Here is a 14,279-nt window from a genome sequence, read left to right on the forward strand (position 1 = left end):
GCCACAGAGGGCAGTGGAGGCCAGTTCATTAAATATATTCAAAAGAGAGTTGGATATATTTCTTAAGGCTAAAGGGATCAAGGGATATGGGGAGAAGGCAGGGACAGGGTACTGAAATTGGATGATCAGCCATGATCTCATTGAATGGCGGAGCAGGCTCGAAGGGCCGAATGGCCTACTCCTGCTCCTATCTTCTATGTTTCTGTTTCTATGTTAACTGGGTACCAAAAATGCCAAATAAAGGTGGTTCAGGAGGTGCAATAAACAGCCAGAACAGTTTATTGCGCTAGCCTGGAAATATTCTGTATCTGCATGTGATCTTGAGTTGTTGTGAAATAAGATCTTAAATTAATTGTTTTTTTTAAAAAGGTCAATTTACCAGTTTTTTAAATTGCAAAAAAAAACATCGAGACCCAGACTTCTTAATGCAGCTGGTTGTAGTTGCTTCCGCCCAGTCTTCAATTCAGCTGGAGAGACAAATGACATGGTGAGCCTATCGTATCTGTCACTGAATCATTGCTGCCTGGAAAAACAGGATCAGGCTGCAGGCGGGTAGGAACACAGAGCTGCTGCCTAAGTACACCCACCTCTGAAATGCAGACTCAATCTGGGTAGTCATACACTGGTTCTAATTAATTTATTTTTAAACATTGTAATTGGGTACCAAAAATGCCAAATAAAGGTGGTTTTATACAAGTTTTTAGGAAAGTCAGAAAACACTTCTTTCTTATGTAAATAATGGACTAACTATTAGTTCCTGATTAAACTGTATTTCTAGTTCTACATGTGACTATTAATATTCCAAAATAAAAATGTTATTTATACATAGGAAAGTTATCCAATATTCATCTTTTGTAGGCTGGAATAAGATTTGATCCTCATTTTTTGAACATAAGAACTAAGAAATAGGAGCTGGAGTAGGCCATTCGGCCCCTCAAGCCTGCTCCACCATTCAATAAGATCATGGCTGATCTTCGACCACAACTCCACTTTCCTGCACTATCCATATAGCTCTTGATTCCCTTAATATCCCAAAATCTATCGATCTCTTGTCTTGAATATACTCAACGACTGAGCCTCCTCAGCTCTTTGGGATAGAGAATTTCAAAGAGTCACCACCCTCTGAGTGAAGAAATTTCTCCTCATCTCAGTCCTAAATGGCCAATCCCTTATTCTGAGATTGTGACCCCTGGTTCTAGACTCCCCAGCCAGGGGAAACATCCTCCCTGCATCTACCCTGTCAAGTCCTGTAAGAATTTTGCATGTTTCAATGAGATCACCTCTCATTCTTCTAAACTCTAGAGAATATAGGCCTAGTCCACTCAATCTCTCCTCATAGGACAATCCCCCCATCCCAGGAACCAGTCTGGCGAACCTCTGTTGCACTCCCTCTATGGCAAGTATATCCTTCCTTAGGTAAGGAGACCAAAACTGTACACAATACACCAGGTGTGGTCTCACCAGGGCCCTATATAATTGCAGTAAGACGTCTTTACTCTTATACCCAAATCCTCTTGTAATAAAGGCGAACATACCATTTGCTTTCTTAATTGCTTGCTGTAAACTTTCAGTGATTCGTGTACAAGGACACCCAGGTCCCTCTGAACACCAACATTTCCCAATCTCTCACCATTTAAAAAATACTCTGCTTTTCTATTTTTCCTACCAAAGTGGATAACTTCACATTTCTCCACATTATATTCCATTTGCCATGTTCTTGCCCACCCACTTAGCCTGTCTATATCCCCTTGAAGCCTCTTTGCATACTCCTCACAACTTACATTCCCACCTAGCTTTGTATCATCAGCAAATTTCGATATATTACATTTGGTCCCCTCATCCAAATCATTGATATAGATTGTGAATAGCTGAGGCCCAAGCACTGATCCTTGCGGTACCCCACTAGTTACAGCCTGCCAACCCGAAATTGACCCGCTTATTCCCACTCTGTTTTTTGTCCGTTAACCAATCCTCAATCCATGCTAGTATATTACCCCCAATCCCATGAGCCCTAATTTTAATAACCTCTTGTGTGGCACCTTATCGAATGCCTTCTGAAAATCCAAATACACCACATCCACTGGTTCATCCTTATCTATTCTGCTAGTTGCAACCTCAAAAACCTCTAACAGATTTGTCAAACACGATTTCCCTTTCATAAATCCGTGTTGACTCTGCCCAATCCTATTATTATTTTCTAAGTGCCCTGTTACCACGTCCTTAATAATAGATTCTAGCATTTCCCCTACTACAGGAAACTTTGTGTTATCCGGAGGCTAAATGTCCGGCAAGCTCGAGCCACCGGCAAAAATCAGGAGCCGTTTTGTTAGTTTTTTTTTCTTCTTGTGGCTTTTTCTTCTTGTGGCTTTTTTTTCAACAGTCAGGCTCTGCAAAGTCTCTGTAGCTTAGCAACAGCTTCAGAGAGACGCTTCCAAGGTACGGGCCGACTGTTTAGAAGCTGTTGCTAAGCAACAGTGTTTGTTGTCAGATACGGAGTTGAAAAGCTCCGTATGCTTCAACATTAACGCTGGTTTGTCCGGCAGTTTTGAGGGAACAGCAACAGCTCGGTCCCGTCGGTGCCGGATAGCACAAAGTTTCCTGTACTGATGTCAGACTAACTGGTCTGCAGTTCTCCGTTTTCTCTCTCCCTCCTTTCTTAAATAGTGGGCAATTGGTCTTTCAAAGATACTGATTAACTACTCATTAATACTTAAAAACTAATCACAGGATTTATTCATTTTCTTTAGGAGTTTCCTGTTTATTCATAGCGCAAGGTTTATGCAGAAATATTTCATATGTCCACTACAGTTTCCAAGCAAATAAATAAAAGCAATAACTGGAGACTGAAATGTTCTTGTTTGATTGGAGCCAAAACATTTTAAAAGGGCAGAAAAAAGATAATTGTTTGGCAGAAGAAAGCTGCATAGCAACTAACTTAGTGGAACTAATGCAAATAAGTAAAGAAACTTCTTTGTTCCGTGTTTGGAACTGGCAAATTTTGAGATGACTAAGCTAATTCTTTACATTAAGCAAGTTTCTTTCACTTCCAGAAAAAAAGCAAGTTTATAAGCAAAAATGCTAAAGATTACTGCAGTTCAAAGATAGTCACTGCAAATAATTTAAATCACAGTATGGTGCCTTGTCATTCACATGAAATGTTTTCACAGAGCATTAACTCTGTAGCAAATTCAACGTGGTTTCTGTATTAGAGGTTAATGAACCATCGAATAAAACACTTCACCAGCTCTGGAAAACAAAGTACAACGATGACTTGATCACTCCAATGATCTGCTGCTGCAAACTTCTTTAGGTTAATATATTTGAAAAAGCACACAACAGCTTATGACATATACTGCACCTCAAACTTTATTCTGATGGCAAACAGCGTTCAAACTACATTGCTGGAGTAGGTGGTTCCCTAACTAGCATTTAATGTTGAAACTAGTAATTAAATTCATTTTTTTTCTAAAATATTGTAAGTATATGGATTTAGTATGCCAGTAACTTAATAGTTCATCTTTAAACTATGAAGTTTTAATTTTGGGTGCTCCGCCCTCCGAGTGGTGCCTCGTTAGACAGGAGCGCAGGTTGGAAATAGGGCTATAACAATTTTCTGACCAATTCTGCAACCTATGCTCCTGTCTAGCGAGTCTCCATGTCAAGAGAACAGCATCGCAAAATGACCTCTTTCATGTTTTAGATTATTTGGGTTAGATATATGATGAGCTACAATCATTTATATTTATTTTTAAAGAAAGAACTTGCATTTATATAGAACTTTTCACATCTTCAGGATGTCCCACAAACAGCAATGACATAAATGACCAGTTACTTTTTTTCCGGTACATCGATGACTGTATTGGTGCCGTTTCCTGCTCTCGCCCTGAACTAGATAAGTTCATTCACTTTACTTCCAATTTCCACCCTTCGCTCACCTTCACATGGTCCATCTCCGACTCTTCCCTTCCCTTCCTTGACTTCTCCGTCTCCATTTCCGGCGATCGGCTTTCGACAAACATCCACTACAAGCCCACCAACTCCCACAGCTACCTGGACTACACTTCCTCCCATCCCACTTCCTGTAAGGACTCTATTCCATTCTTCCAGTTTCTCCATCTCCGCCGCATCTGTTCTGACGATACCACTTTCCATACCAGTGCTTCCGACATATCTTCCTTTTTCCTCAACCGAGGATTCCCCTCTACTGTGGTTGACACGGCCCTTGACCGTGTCCGTTCCATTTCCCGCACTTCTGCCCTCACCCCTGCCCCTCCCTCCCGGAACCACAATAGGGTTCCCCTTGTCCTCACCTTTCACCCCACCAGCCTCCACATTCAATGGATCATCCTCCGCCATTTCCGCCACCTCCAACGTGATCCCACCACCAAACACATATTTCCCTCACCTCCCCTTTCAGCATTCCGAAGAGACCGCTCCCTCCGCATCACCCTGGTCCACTCCTCAATCACCCCTAACAGCCCTTCCCCTTCGCCCGGCACCTTCCCGTGCAAGCGCAAGAGATGCAACACATGCCCTTTTACCTCCTCCCTTCCCACTGTCCAGGGCCCCAAACACCCCTTCCAGGTGAAACAGCGATTTACTTGTACTTCTTGCAATTTAATATACTGTATTCGCTGCTCACGATGTGGTCTCCTCTACATTGGGGAGACCAAACGCAGATTGGGCGACCGCTTTGCGGAACACCTCCGTTCAGTCCGTAAGGGTGACCCCGAGCTTCCGGTCGTCTGTCACTTTAATTCACCGCTTCACTCCCGCTCTGATCTCTCTGTCCTCGGCCTATTACATTGTTCCAATGAAGCTCAACGTAAGCTCGAGGAACAGCACCTCATCTTTCGATTAGGCACTTTACAGCCTGCCGGACTCAACATCGAGTTCAACAATTTCAGATAATAATCCCTGCCCCCATTTTTCATGCTGTATGATTTTTGCCACTCCCATTTACAACATTTTATCTTTCTCTTACAAAAGTACAGGATGTTCTTTCAATTTCTTCCTCCCCTCCTAAACCCCCCCCCCCCCCCCCATCTCTGCACCTGCTTAATATCTGTTACATCTCCAGCTTTTTCCAGTTCTGATGAAGGGTCCCAGACCTGAAACATTAGCTCTGTTTCTCTCTCCACGGATGCTGCCTGGCCTGCTGAGTATTTCCAGCATTTTCTGTTGACCAGTTACTTTGTTTTGTTACTTTGTTAGTTGAACAATGAATGTTGTCTAGGACACTGGGAGAATTCCCCTGCTCTTCTTTGGGTGTCATAGGTTCTTTTATGTCCACCTGAACAGGCAGACAAGACTTAAGTTTAATGTCTCATCGAAAAGATGGCACCTCTAAGAGTACAGTGCTCTCAGAGTACTGCACTGAAGTATCAGCCTAGATTATACATTCAGGCCTTGCAGTGGAGCTTGAACCCACAACCTTCTGATTCAGAGGTCAGAGTGCTACCACTGTAACATGGTTTTTATATGGCAACAGAAAGTTTATGATGTTGACATTAGATAGCTATTAACAACCACTTCCTACAAAAACCTGACTGGCGAGGGTGGAGATGCTATAATTTTCAGTATTCCTGGGCTATGGAGATGGGGGCAAGGGTGGGGGAAATCAGTCAGGATCTTTGTTCCTGATCAATATCGAATGAAACTGTTGAAAAGTGCATGCGCAAAAGTTATGTCAGGATAAATATCTAGTCAGGCTGTGATTCTCCCCCATCATATTTGAATAACTGGCCAACAGTATCATATATGAAGAATGACCAGCTGGGCAAAATACCAGAGGACTGACTGTCCACTGAACAAGACACTAACATGAGTCAACACCTTGAAAAGAGGACAAAATAAATTGCAGCACGTCCATTTTTCTAAAATATCTGATAAACCATGACATGTACTGTGGTCAAAACTCTGAGCTGCACCACTGACACCCAGCTCTCTGATGGGCTACAAAAGTAAATAGAACAACAATGAAAGTCAATCACATTAATCTACTGTGATTCGCAATAGGGCACCACATTATTTCAGCCATTGAAATCAGGTAATGGCTTTTTGAACAAGTTGAGTCCTGAACAGTACCTGAAGGCAGTAAAACATTTGGAGTCCCCCTTTCTCAGACTGCACTGTAAGGGTTTCTCAATGTTCTATGTGCTGCTGTGATTGAAATGTGAAGCATTCTGCTTTTGTGATTGCCAAATGTTATTTCAGCCAAAAATGCCAGAAGGAAAAGGTTTACTTCTCATTATGCAATCCACAAAATAATATCAATCTCAAAAGAGAGTGAAGCAGCAAATTCAACCGTTAAGTAATATTTCCAAGATTTACCATCAAAAAATAGCACCAATTGAGCAAAAGTATAACAACAAATCTAAAGGAGAAAAGTTATTATAAAAAAGTAGTTACCTTGTAAACTTCATGGTGTCATTTATCAGTCAGTTATATCACCTCTTGACTGAATAATCTAAGAAGCTAAAATGAAACCAGAAGTGTCAGCTCAAGTCATATTTACCAACTCCCATTGCTGGAAACTGACCTCATCCCTCCTCCTACTTCCCACCTCCAGTTCTCAGCTGCTCACTTTAGCCTGGCCAGGGTGAAAGAAGCTGTGCAGCCGAGTACATAGGTTACTACACTATTCCATGACAAATATGAGTAAATAATTCTCTTCTGATAATTCTGGTTCCTGTTTATATAATTCAGATGCAAAATACAGGGTTTTGGCTGGGGTATTGAGGAAGCTAAACAGTCCCCCATTCTCTCGCAGCCCCTCATAATAATGCTGTGGCAGAGCCACTGAGGGACTCTGAACAACTGTACATAATTCCCTTTAACGATGTGTTAGCTACAGACTAAATCTGTACCATTGTATATACTGTTTGCATGTATAGTGCGTGGCCCCTTTAAGAGCGCGGGCAAACGCGATGACGTCATGCCACTAATCACGTGATCACCCAAATGCGGGAAAAACGTGATGATGTCATGACGCCATCCACGGGACCGCCCAGGTAGTCCTCGTGGAGCCTCCGACCTGTTAAGACCTGTATTCATAGTTCTCTTGCATCAATCTGTTTAAACTCGTTAGTTTGACATTAAAAACCTTTTTGATTGTTTGCCTGCATCGAACTCAATCTCTAGATAGGAATTTGACCATTCCTACAATGCTATCATAGCTCCTGTCAATTGCATGTAACAGGTCAAACACGCCCAACATGAACAGCAGAGCAGGTTGTAAATCTAGGGTTGAATTTTCAACCATTCTGCCTTGTGGAAATGGGGCAGTAGCGCCTCAAAAATGGTGGGCAACGAACTACCGCCCCATTGCCGCAGTCACTGTTGCTGCGGCAATGTTCACCGGGGCCTATCGCTGGGCAGCGGGACCAGCCCCTGGAGTCAGGTGGTATGCCCATTGAAAATAGGAGTTGAGGCCCCCCGGACATTAATAAGACCCCGATTGCCATTTTTGGATTGAACTAAATGCATGCGCCATGCACAGTCTCCGGCCAGTATCAAAAGAGGATCCCGAAGATAATTCCTCCTTCTCTTAGTGGAACCAGGCTCCACAAGCCAGCCTTGGCCGTAGCAACTCTGGCGGCGCTCCTTCCCCCCCAACCCCTCCCCAGTTGAACTACCTTCTTCTGCCCGGAGGCTGGCGGTTTGTCCCGAACTGCTCGATCTCCGGCTGCAGCCCACCGTCCTGATGCAAATCAGGCTCTGCCCTCAGAATGGACCGGGCCTCCCGCCTCGGCTACTGGGCAGACAGATAGCATTACCAATCCAAGATGGCGACATCTGGAGAACACATTTTGAAAACCTCTACAAAGACATCCCAATAAACGAAACAAACCCAAGTCAACATCATGTCACAGAAAAACTCCACACATTAGAAGCAACAATTAAAGACAGCCAAAACCCTCTAGACTCCCCAATCACATGGAAAGAACTGGCCACAAAAACAAAATCTCTCCACCTAAAGAAAGCCTGTGGTCCAGACAACATCAAAAATGAAATGCTCAAGTTCAGCAACATGGAGATGCAGGGTGCGGTACTCAAGTTATTCAACATCATATTACGTTCAGGCTGTTTTCCCGATATCTGGTGCCAAGGACTCATCTCTCCCATATATAAAAGTGGAAACAAATCAGACCCAAATAACTACCGCGGCATCTGTGTCAACAGTTGTCTAGGGAAGTTATTCTGCAGTATTCTAAATAGTAGATTACTGGATTTTCTTAACAAACATAAGATCCTTCGAAAAAATCAAATAGGCTTTCTTCCAAAACACCGCACCACCGACCATATCTATACCCTTCACACTCTCATTGAAAAGCATGTACACCAAACAAAAAATGGGAAAATATTCGCTTGTTTCATTGACTTCAAGAAAGCCTTTGACTCTATCTGGCACGAAGGGCTCTATTACAAACTTCTTCAGTGTGGAATAGGGGGCAAAGTCTATGACCTTATTAAATCGATGTATCTGAAAAATAAATGCGGTGTCAAAATTGGAGACAAACGCACCTGTTTCTTCACCCAGAGAAGAGGCGTCCGGCAGGGCTGCAATTTGAGCCCGACCCTGTTCAACATATACATAAATGAACTAGCAGACATGCTGGAGCAAAGCGAGTCACCGGGTCTATGTCTCCTGGATGGAGAAGTGAAATCCCTGTTCTATGCAGACGACCTGGTTATGCTGTCTCCCACAGAACAGGGATTACAGCAACAACTAGACCTACTCGACAAATACTGCCAAAATTGGGCCCTAACAGTAAATCTAAAGAAAACCAACATCATGATTTTTCAAAAAAGGCCCAAGTGTCAGGAAAACAAATACCAGTTTACTCTCAGTGATACCATCATAGGACACACTATGAGCTACACTTACCTTGGTCTAACCATTACAGCATCAGGGAGCTTCAGCATAGCAGTGAATGCACTAAAAGAAAAAGCCCGACGAGCCCTATATGCAATAAAAAGAAAATTCTACAACATCCAAATCCCAATCAAAATCTGGCTAAAAATATTTGACAGCGTAATCCTGCCGATTGCGCTGTACGGTAGTGAAGTATGGGGCCCGCTCAATCACCATAGCTACACTAAATGGGAAAAACACACAATAGAAGCCCTACATGCAGAATTTTGCCGAAGCATCCTTCGCACCCAAAGGAAAACACCAACAAATGCATGCAGAGCCGAACTAGGCAGATACCCACTGATAATAAACATCCAAAAACGAGCACTAAACTTCCTAAATCACCTCAAATCTAGCTCCCCAGACACCCTTCATTTTAAAGCCTTCCAGACCCAAGAGCTAAACCCAGAAAAGAGTCCCCTGAGTCAGCTGCTACTGAAACTAAGTACTCCTACTCAGCCGGACCCTGACCAGTCCCAGGCCAACACTGCCGTCCAAACACCAATCCGAGTGAACCAAATCATTAAACAAAGCAAAGAAACCTACCTGGAACATTGGAACAAAATAACCAAAAGCCAAAGCAGATTAGAATGTTACCGGGCCCTAAAAAGAGAATATAAACTGGCAGACTATCTCTCGACCATCAGAGACACAAAACAGAGACAGACCCTCACCAGGTACAGACTAAGCGACCACCAACTGGCAATTGAAAAAGGAAGATACAAGAAATCCTGGCAGCCTAGAGAGAATAGAATATGTGATCAATGTCTGGCCGGCGAGGTTGAGACAGAGATGCATTTCCTCCTAAAATGCGAAAAATTCAACACATCAAGAAACATATTATTTGACAAGCTCAGCCAAACAACCCCAGATTTCAAGGAATTGGATGACCTGTCAAAATTAAGATTAGTCCTGGGAGAAGGAGACAGACCATAGCTTGGTGCCAAATATGTAACAACATGTCACAACCTGAGGACTGTTTAAAATTAATACTGAATGTACCCACTGATGTACAAAGACTGTTTAAATTAATATTGTTTAAAGTAATATTGTATGTACCCAATGAAGGTCAGAATTGTTTGACACCTACAGAATGTTGGAAAACTGTACTTTTTGTTATGTAAGCTTTGGCAATATGGTTCCCTGTAAACTTTCATGCCAATAAAGCATTTGAATTGAATTGATAGTGCGTCCACTGGCCAGCCGCCAAAAGACCACTCGGGGTGGGGGTGGAATTCAAGCCCCCACCACCCTCCCACCCCTAGCTTCATAGCTGTGACATCTTGCCAAGATTAAGCCCCTAAGAAAACATGAGAGCTGTTTGGAAATAATAAAATAAGCAATACTTAAATAGCTAAAGGTTTGTACTGGAATAAGAGTTACAGGAAATATGGAAATATTTTCCAATAATATTCACTGTTTATTGAACTTTGTAGACTAAGGGTGGAATTATATTTTTCCAAATGCTACGACTCATCATTAAATCCCTGTACATGAATTAACAGTACCGACTTACATATTGTGCTGCCACAAGAATATCTTAATTTTAATATTTTTCAACTGCGCTTTCACACCATCTGTATTGGTTTGATTAAGTGCCAGGCGGCGAGGATTCCGACCCTCAGTGATAGGAGTTAAAGGGATCATCTCGCTCAACTCTAGCCACTGGAGACCTGTCCCATTGTCGCTGGCAGGTCAGTACTTTTGCCTCCACAGAACACACAAATGCTGACATACTAGGGGTAAATTTTCGAATTGGTTATGTTGGATTTCAGGAGTAAAGTGGGCACTGGATCTCTGACAATTTTTCACCCTGTCTGATTGAATGTTAGAAATTTTAAGGGATGCAGGAAACATCTGTCACTTTGTGGGCAGCTACATGTATTTGAGGGCAAAATTACATCATGACATTGTGCACACAATTTTCCTTCATTACTGCCAGTTTCTATTCCTATTATCCATCCGTATAACCTGAGCATCCAGTAAGCTTAGAGAGCCCAGTGAGGCCACCCTTAGTTCCTTCCTCAAGTGCAAGTGAGATGCAAGCGTCATTTAACTACAAAACAGTACTTTTTAAAGGATAGAAGTATTTACTTGCATACCCCAACCCCACCGTGATAGTAGATTGGCGGTTAGGATCAGATCAGCCATGATCTTATTGAATGGCGGAGCAGGCTCGAGGGGCCGATTGGCCTACTCCTGCTCCTATTTCTTATGTTCTTATGTTCTTATGAGTCTCTGATGAAACAGTACTGAGTGTTTTTTTTAAACTAACCCATGGATGAAGCACCCTTAATGTGTTACATAATTCAACCGAATCAGCACAAGAGCACAGCATCAGTTTCTACAAAAGGCTCCCTCGATGGCACATACGTTAAAAACGAACAATTCTCGGTCTGTGCTGAGTGGGCTAATCTCAACTAGGAGAGCAGTAGTGGAGCTACAATTGGCCTCAGATAGGGAGGGGAACCAGGATTCTCAATCCTGATTACGAACCAGTGACTCCAGCTAGATGTGCATGTGTTGCTACAGGGTGAGAGCAGGATCAGGCTTGGCTGTGATGGCCCAGGGCCATATAGTTTGGGCACCGTAGTGAAGTGGTTATGATACTGGACCAGCAACCCAGAGGTCATGAGTTCAAATGCCACTGGGGCAAGTTGTGAAACTGAATTCAATAAATCTGGTCATTTATAGCTGGAATGAAAGCTGCTGAATTGTCATTAGAAACCCAGTTCTGATGAAAGGTCATCGACCTGAAATGTTAACTCTGTTTTTCTCTCCACAGATGCTGCCTGACCTGCTGAGTATTTCCAGCATTTTCTGTGTTTAGTTCAGATTCTCAGCAGTATTTTACTTTTGTCGTAAAAACCCAACCAGTTCACTTTAGCGAAGGGAACCTGTCACCCCTACCTGATCTGGTCGACGCATGACTTTAGTTAAGCACTCAGTTGTACAAACAATCACTCCAAGAAGGTGGCCAATACCACCTTCTCAAGGCAACTTGGGTTGGGTAATAAATGTGCCCTTGTCAGCATTGTCCACATCCTGAAAAAAATAAAGAAAGCTCATTCTCGAGAGTCTTAGGTGAAGAATGGGAACTTGAGCAAGGTATGTGAGGATAGCCAGGGCCCATGGAAATATACCCCAGCATGTACCAATATCTTCAGGAGAGAATATTGGAAGGGGGAGGGGTAAGAAATATAATCATGTTTCTTCAGGGGCACACAATGCCAACATGCACTTCATAGCACTGAATTAACTGACATTCCTTTGGGTACTAATGCACAAGTCTGTGCAGTTCACTAGGACATTCTGCTTGTCTTCACTGTAACCCACTTAAATGATCATTGTATTACATTTTATTGCCGTTTTACTGAATTAGATCCAAAGGTTTGTAAATTTAAATTGAGGGCAGCTAATGGAAAACACCACTGTAATACAGTTTCTGCAGAATCAAGATCCAATTTACTTTTACTGGCTTATTTATGTGAAAGTAAAAATATATTCAACTATATTTGCAGAACACTAAATGGAAATGGCCTCCTTCAGAAAGAAAATGCCTAGGATCCCATCGACATAGGTTCTGAAAATTTAAACCTACAAAAGATCTACTGTTTGCATAGACGGAGCCTTTGTCTTCCTTGAGATTGTTTTTGAAAGCACCCCTTTTAGTCAGTTGTACAGCATGAAAATGTTTACATTTTTCCCACAGACATCAACAAAAGCAGCTAACAAATTGAGCCAGTTTGTAATAAAACAATGCACTGTTAACAGATTCCGTTAGCCTGGTGGTTATTGTTAGTACAACAGGTACTTTGTATGGATATGTTGAGTGAATAGTATTCAAATATGCTGTACATGTATATTTTAATGTTACCAAGAGTGACATTTGCACCTAGTATTAGGCAAGTTCGATTTCTGCTGTGTCACCTCTAAATGTATTCGTGCACGGTTGTGCGCTGCTGAATGACACCATTACAAAACAATTACATGTTTCATGATTGTTGCCTTTTGATGACAATGCAGAACCTATGTGCGCTATTGCTTCAGATCTGGCAGGGGCAGGTAATACCCTTTAAATGGAGTACAGCAAACAGCAGCCTTCTTGATTTGTGGCGCTAAACAGGCACTGGGTTGTGCTCTGCCGACCACATTAGAAGCAACATTATCTTGAAGCTGTGCCACAATTTCCAAAAGCCAAGCAGCCCCCAACCAGTGGCAGTAGAATGAAAACAATCCAGAAGTATACTAGCTGATCTCTCGTGGCATTGCTCACTGTGAAACCCAGGGCTAAAGATCAGTTACGGTGTTTAGCTGCCATGGCAGATCTGTTTTTAACCCTGGCTTGTCCTTGGAAAGCCACTGCTCAACTACTGGATGTGGGGAAATGCTCCAGATAAATACACCCCAAGGCCAATTAGACACAAATTGCTGTTGCTCAAGAATGTTTATCACCAGATTGGCAATTGCTTGTAAATCCCCAGCTGCTCCCCTTGGGTGGAGGCCAGGTTATCAGATTATTGAAAACTAGTAGGAAATAACACGCTTTCTTTTAGGTACTTTTGTTTTTAAATATTTTTCAGTTGTGATTTGTTGATTTTTTAAAATATGATATTTAAGCCAATCAGGTACAAACAAGTTTGACGTACACGTTGCATGTGTGACACTTATTACATGTACTACCTGATCTCCTGTAGCTTTGCTATTGTCGTGTATTGATTATGAGTTTGACACCAGTCAATACGGTAATGTAATGTGCATTGCATTATGGGAATTACCCGGGAAAACGGGAGTCGGCCATTTTACGCAATAAAGTGAACATCGCAGTTATAAGCCTGTCTGCCTGACTCTGATTTAATTTGACGTATCTACATGCTTGATTGAACGCATTAAAGCATAGATACAACATTGGTGACGAGGATAACAAACAGAATCATTTTAGATAGGTAGTTGCCCAAGTTTTAGTTAGCTAGGATGGAGAAGACCGGCATTCAAAATTTTGCATGCTTCGCCAAGCCAGCCACGTTGGGTCCAAGATGGACGAGGTGGTTAACGTCTTTTGAGCTTTATGCCGACGGCAAAGGACTCATTATCGACGATACCTCTACAGGTGCCACAAAGCAGAGGAGAAGAGCTCTACTTCTACACCTAGCAGGACCAGATGTCCAGGATATCTTTTCGGCTCTACCGGACACAGGAGGGCCAGCAGACTACACGGCAGCGGATAGTGCTTTGAATCACTACTTCTTGCCCCAGGTCAACGCAGCATTTGCTAGACAGACTTTTCATAAGTTGTCCCAGAAGACAGGTGAGACTGTGCAACAATTTTCTACTTGCTTGCGGCAGGCTGCTAAAGACTGTG

At 42.6% G+C, this 14,279-nt stretch overlaps 1 protein-coding gene and 1 long non-coding RNA gene across 4 annotated transcripts in view; one reads left to right on the plus strand and one right to left on the minus strand.

Moving 5' to 3' along the window:
• The window catches only part of LOC147110997 (microphthalmia-associated transcription factor-like), a 439,553-nt gene that overhangs the window by 277,363 nt on the left and 147,911 nt on the right, over positions 1-14,279 (minus strand). The window lies entirely within an intron of this gene.
• LOC147110998 (uncharacterized) lies at positions 10,373-13,753 on the plus strand. Its single transcript, XR_015080027.1, has 2 exons — positions 10,373-10,611; positions 12,439-13,753. It is a non-coding gene; the product is annotated as an uncharacterized LOC147110998 (long non-coding RNA).

The sequence above is a fragment of the Somniosus microcephalus genome, chromosome 11 (assembly GCF_052327205.1).
Source record: "Somniosus microcephalus isolate GS21.2 chromosome 11, FLI_Smic_1.0, whole genome shotgun sequence".
Classification (NCBI taxonomy): Eukaryota; Metazoa; Chordata; class Chondrichthyes; order Squaliformes; family Somniosidae; genus Somniosus; species Somniosus microcephalus.